The sequence below is a fragment of the Mastomys coucha genome, unplaced genomic scaffold, assembly GCF_008632895.1.
Source record: "Mastomys coucha isolate ucsf_1 unplaced genomic scaffold, UCSF_Mcou_1 pScaffold23, whole genome shotgun sequence".
NCBI lineage: Eukaryota > Metazoa > Chordata > Mammalia > Rodentia > Muridae > Mastomys > Mastomys coucha.
In genome coordinates, this window is record NW_022196906.1 from 33527003 (window position 1) to 33533542 (window position 6540).

Sequence of the window (6540 nt, forward strand, 5' to 3'; positions counted from 1 at the left end):
TATATATATATATATAGTTACCTTTCATACCTTTAAACTATACCTGTGACATCATTTATCACATCACTTTAAAAACCTACATGCATATCTATATAACTAAATGTTCATCTTTAACAAATATTCTTATTCAAATAGAAGTATATATTACTGAGAGCATTTATAATTTGAAGGCAAGTCACACCAAATTCTTTCTTATTTTGAAATAGTTTGATTTTATTTACACTGTAAATCTACTCAATGACACCAGCCAAATTCAGTAAAAAAGGGTGAGGGGCTTTGGATTAACCATTGTAATTAATCTTAGCATCCAGAGCAAACAAAACTAAAAACATAATCATTGTAGTTACAAAAATAACCATTGGGGTATTAATATTACTTAATTCTCAAGTATCTTTTGACAGTGTTAACTTGTCACTGAACTTGTGAAAATCTTGTTTGTTTGTTTGTTTTGTTTGTTTGTTTTGCTTCCGTTTTTGAGATAGGTATTCTCTATAAGAGCTCTGGTTGTTCTGGAACTCGATAGACTAGGTTTTGAACACAGAAATCCATCTGTCTCTGCCTCCACGTGCTGGGATTAAAGTGATATGCCACAACTGCCAAGAATATAAGTCTTGGACAATAGTCTGCAGTACCATAGCTGTCACCATGCCTCAGTATTGGATCTGTATGTTGGGCACACATATTATGATTCAAAGTTTATCTTTAAGTTATCATTCAAATATTCTCACTCATTTTTCCATTTTATTTTATATGTATGGGTGTTTTGCCTTTATGTATGTCTGTGCACTATACAGATGCAATACTTGAGAAGGTCTGAAGAGGACATCATAGCCACTGCAAACTTGTGTTACATATATGGCTGAAAGCTCCCATGTGGATGGTCAGAATTGAACACAGATCCTCTGGAAGGGTAGCCAGTTTTTAGCTGCTCAGTCATCTCTTCAGATTTATATCTCTCTTATTTCTATAGCAGAAAATCATTTTCAAAAAACTTAAGCAAATTAACCAAGGTTATGAAACCACATAATTTTGTTCCACACAAGGAATGGTATTTATATCCTCTTGGAGCTATAAAGTAAAACATTAAGTTTACTCTTAATTGTAATTTTCAAATCTTCACTCATAAGTGATATCACCTGTCAAATGCTATTTCTGGAGTTTCTTGATACACTTTTACACTGGTAAATTAATTTTCAAGAAATGTGTAATGTGGATAACATTAACCTCATTTAATAAAGAAGGGCACTGGAACTCTGCACAGTTATGGTGTTCCTAAAGATACACAGTAGGAGATCCCAGTCATCCCCAGGCTTAGCTCACTTTCCATTACATCATTGCTGATTCCTAAAATGACTCCAGGCAGAAAGCAGCTGTCTCTGTGAGAATGAGGAGTTATTAATATACTTAAGAGGTTCACTGTAGAGATCTGAACAAGTTTCCTGCAAGCCTCAAGTGATTAAACCATGACAGAATTAGAAAATATATACAGTATACATTTTCTGTGAAAATACAATCACCTTCTATAGTCACCTGTGTTTTCTCAAAACTAAGCAGAATGATACTAAGATAATTTAATTATGAAGGAAGAACATTAACTAAATGTACATTTCTTAAAATGACATTTTACCAAGAGACTTGATTATTTAAGATAAATCTCTGGCTCCTTGGAGATAAATGTTTTGTTGGTTTTTGTTTTAATTAACTTATGATATGGGATCTTAAAATAAAATATAAGAACCATATCTAGTATGGATACACAAGCTAAAGTAATTTCCTGTTATGTATTATGACAAGAATAGATTCTTGTTAAATGTAGTCAAGTTACCATACTGTCATGAAGACAAGAATATGGGATGAAGGCTGGTTTGGTGGCACAAATTTTTAACCATAGCACTCCAAAACGCTGAAGCAGGCAGATCTCTATGATTTCAGGGTCAGAGTGGTCTAATAAGTTTCAGGCTGGCCAGTGAAACCCTATTTTTAAAAAAAAAAAAAAAGACTATGTTATAAAAAATTTAAATTCTGAAATGGATAAACAAAGGTAGATATTTTATATTTATTTATAAGAGGATGTTTTATTAAATTACAACAAATTATATACAAGTTGAAGAAAAGAAAGGTTATAAAATTATAAGTATCCTTGTACTAAGAATTACTGTTTTCTAATACATCTTCATATCAATGTCATTTATATAGGAAAAATGTTACTATAAATGACAAGGCTACTTTGCATCTAATATACCAAATATCTCTAATTAATTCAACCTTTGTTCAAAAAGAGAAAAATACTTTTCAATTTCTATGAATGTTGTTCTGAGAACTGTAAATTTTGAATTTAGTTAGCATTAATTTAGTAAGACTTTTGGTTTGTGTATCAAAAACACAGAACATTTAAAAATACTTGTCAATATTATTTCAGCTCATTGTGAAATAGCAATTATTTACCAAAGAGGACATATGACATCTATATTTACATAAAAGAAAAATAGATATCACTTAGTTTTTGAAAATTAATAAAAAATAACACTTAACTTGATTATCAGAAAAGCCTAAATTGTCTAGAGAAAGAATTAAAACTATATGAAATACAGGAAACCATTCCATCCAGATACATTATTTTCTTCTAAGAAGATTGTTTAATAGGTAAATCTAAATCCTTTTCATGTCACAGTATAAATAAATAATCCAAGAAAAGCTAATTTTCTATAGAATGAAAACCAAATTCTAGCTTTGTGATTGTACATTATTGAACTCATTAAAGGAAAATGTACAACGAAAGTTTAGTCTTTTGGCTAAACATGAATGTCCTGCTGTGCAGAACTAAATTTCTCAAATTTTACTCCAAATTCTAATCTTCACATGTGGTTACTTCCTTTTATTATTGTTTTGGAGGACTGGATATCTTGGTGGTCCTTGGATTTGGTTCTTAGGTTCAGAACTCTTGGAATTACAGGTATCTTTCTTACTTTTTGATTGCTGTGATAAAACATTAAACCTAAGGCAACTTATAAAAATAACTGTTTAATTGGGCTTACAGTTTCAAAGTGTTAGAATCTGATGATAGAAGGAATCATGGTTGCAGGAGAAGCTGGGAGCTCACATCTCAAATCAGGAGGCAGAGAGGACGCTGGGAACAGTAGCATGAGGCTTTCGAAACCTCAAAGACCAGCCCCAGTGGCATGTCTCCTTCAACAAAGTCACACGTCCTAATCCTTCCCAAGCAGTTCCACCAAAGGGACTAAGTATTTAGATATATGAACCATTGGGGCTATTTATATTTAAAACACACAGCAGATTTTGCTATCAAACCCAACTTCTCTAGTGCTTTTAAACTTCTGTATTAGTAATGTTTTTAAATTATTATTTTATGTGTATTGGTATTGTGTTTGCTTGTGTATCTGTCTACCATGTGTATGTCTTGTACCTGAGGAAGCCAGAGGGTATCAGATATCCTGGTACTGTATTTGCAAAGAGTACTGAGAATTGAACATATGCCCTCTAGAAGGGCTTCCAGATCTGCTGAGCCATTTATCTGGTCTCAATAATTTTTAAAGTTGTATTTTATTTTTAATAGAAATAAGGAAATACAATGATCACATTTGTTGGGAGCCGTGAATCTTGAGAGGCATTCGCCATGGCAAGATGGCGCCTACTTCCGCTGTTAACTCCTAGTGGACAACTGTTTGCGCATGTGCGTAGAGTACTGTTGGTGCATGTGCGTAGAGTGAAAAGACGCCATGTCACAGCCCATCCCGGGGCGTTACGTAGGGTAATGAGCGAACAGCCAATCATGAGCAGACACACCACGCTGTGGGCAGATACACGCACTGTGGTGTATATAAGCAGTGCGGATTTTGGGTTCGACCCCTTTTTTCACTATGGATGGAGACAAATAAACAGTTGCTGCAGAAGGAACCTAGTGTCCGCGTGTCTTCTTCCCGGCGAGAGGACCACGCGGGCTACACATATTAATATGCACTTCCTCATTGTGTGTGAGAGAGAGAGAGAAAGAGAGAGAGAGAGAGAGAGTGTGTGTGTGTGTGTATGTCCATGTGTGTTTAGAATAGGATCTCTCTGTATAGCCTTGGCTCTCCTGGACTCACTGTATAGACCAGGCTGCCCTCAAACTCAGAGAGATCCACCTGCCTCTTCCTGCCAAGTACTGGGATTAAAGGCATGTGTCACTACCAAGAATAATTATCCAGCTGTATAATTATTTTGTTAAAATGACACAGCGTATGTGTACTAGAGATGTTGATCCGCTTTGTGGGTGCTTTTAGCAGATAGAAATCACCAAAAGACAAACCTGACATCCAATAATGTTCATCTCCAAGACTTTGATTGGTCCATAGACTTACAGATACTGTTACTTAGAACATAATTGCATAGCTTTGTGATAGAGGATCTGGGAGTTAAAGCTATGATCGCTATAATGTCTTTATCCAGAATGTAACAGCGACAGGGGCTGCAGCCCAAAAGCTAGTCGTGGCTCCAGTACAGACACAAAGGTGACTGAAGAGTCCTAGGTAGTTGTCCAGGGTTGAAAAGGCAGCACATAAACTAGAGACGATGACGAGGAAGGAAATAAAATTCAACAAAGGATAGATTCGAGTCTGAAGACATAGACTACAAACAGACAGAGACAAAAATTCTACGTGCATCAGAGCTTTGCGCCCTGCACTTAGTTTTAGTGGTAGAATCTTGAGTCGATAAGGGGTTTGCCTTTTTCTTGTCAGCAGCTTTGTGAGCAGCCAGAAAACAAATTCAGGGTAAAGGTAACATGTAAGAAATGAGAAGGGCTCTTCTTAAAGCAGCCATGACATTTTACTGCTCAGGGGATATAAAAATGTCATTCGTGAAAGGAGATTCCAAGAAATTGTGTGTGTGTGTGTGTGTGTGTGTGTGTGTGTGTGTGTGTGTGTATGTGTGTGTGTAAGGGTATGTGACTATGAGTGCAGTTGCCAGTGGAAGCCTGAAGAGGGTGTTACATCCCTTGGAGCTGGAGTTACAGGCAGTTGTGACACACCCGATATGAGTCCTAGGAGCTGAACTCTGGTCCCCTGTAACCACACAACCTGCTCTAAACCACTTTGGCCTTCTTTCCTGCCCTAGAAAACAGTACTTAGTTGTGAAAACAAACACTTGATCAGACTTGAAGTGTGTTTGCTTGGCTGGCTTGTTGGTTTGTTGGTTTGTTTGAGACAGGGTTTCACAATATAGCCTGAGCTGTTCTGAAATTCACTATGTAGGATCAGGCTGGCCTAGAATTCACAGAGATGCACCTGCCTCTGCCTCCTGAATGCTAGGTCTAAAAGGCATGCACCACCACCACACACACACACACATTTATGTCAGTGTGTCTATTGGAGGTGTATGTGCAAAAGTACAACTGTCAATAGAGACTAAAAGAGGGTTCTTAATAACTTGAAGATTGAGTGATTCAGGTCCTGGAAAATGAACATGCATCCTCTGAAAAACCAGCACACTTTTAAATGACTGAACCATCTCTCCAGCCTATAAATCTGAAGAAGGTACAATTGATGCAACATTTCCTCCTACAGACACTCAAGAAGAAAAATGATATCAATAATAATAAAAGAAACTACTAGTTGACATCTGTCAATGCTTCTCCAAGTCAAAGGAGAAAGCAATGAGTAATGGTTTTGTTTTATTGTTTTGCATTAGAAGACCATGCACCAAATCCCCAAGCTCTTGAATAGCCTAGAGAGGTGAGGAAAGAGGCACATAAATTCTTTGTAGAGCATCATTCTGTAAATTTCTTGCTCCTTAGGCAACCAGCTCTTTCAGGTTTTAAATATACGGGCTATGTGGATGGGAGACATGATGCATAAAATGTTATAAAACTACTCTCAGAATTTAATGTGGACACAAATTATCTGATAGTCTTTGCTAAAATGCCTACCTCTTCTAGACATTTTTGCTGTTGCCTAAAAGTGTATATTTCAAAAACAATCCAAAACACCCAGAACTTGCAACCACTCTGTTTCACAGTAATATTCAATCATGAGAACACACATTAGAAGAACGTTCTAAAAAAAAATGAAATTCCATGATACAGAAAATTTTCTTTGCTTAGCTCCCCAAGGGAGGAAATGCTGCATCAACTGTCTATCCTTCCGTTCTTCAAATCTAGGGCCTGAAGATGTGGCTCAGTGGTTAAGAGTGTGTGTTCCTCTTCCAGAGGACCCAAATTCATGTCACACCAGGACTCTGAAAGCTTTAAGTGCTATAGTGTTCTTTCCTAGTGCCTCAGCTTCACACATGAAATATTAATCACCTGAAGAGGAATTCACTCATCATCATATAACCATTTAGCTCTCTGTTCAGGGTTCTAGAAGTGGTCTTCTAGCGCAAGTTATAACCTTACTTCCTATAAGATAGGAAATCAGGGATTGGACAGCTGGTTCAATGGTTAAAAGCACTTGTTTCTCTTGCAGTAGACCGGGGCTTCACTATGAGAACCCGCATCTACAACTCCAATTCCAGGAATCCAATATCCTCTTCTGGCCTCTGTGGACA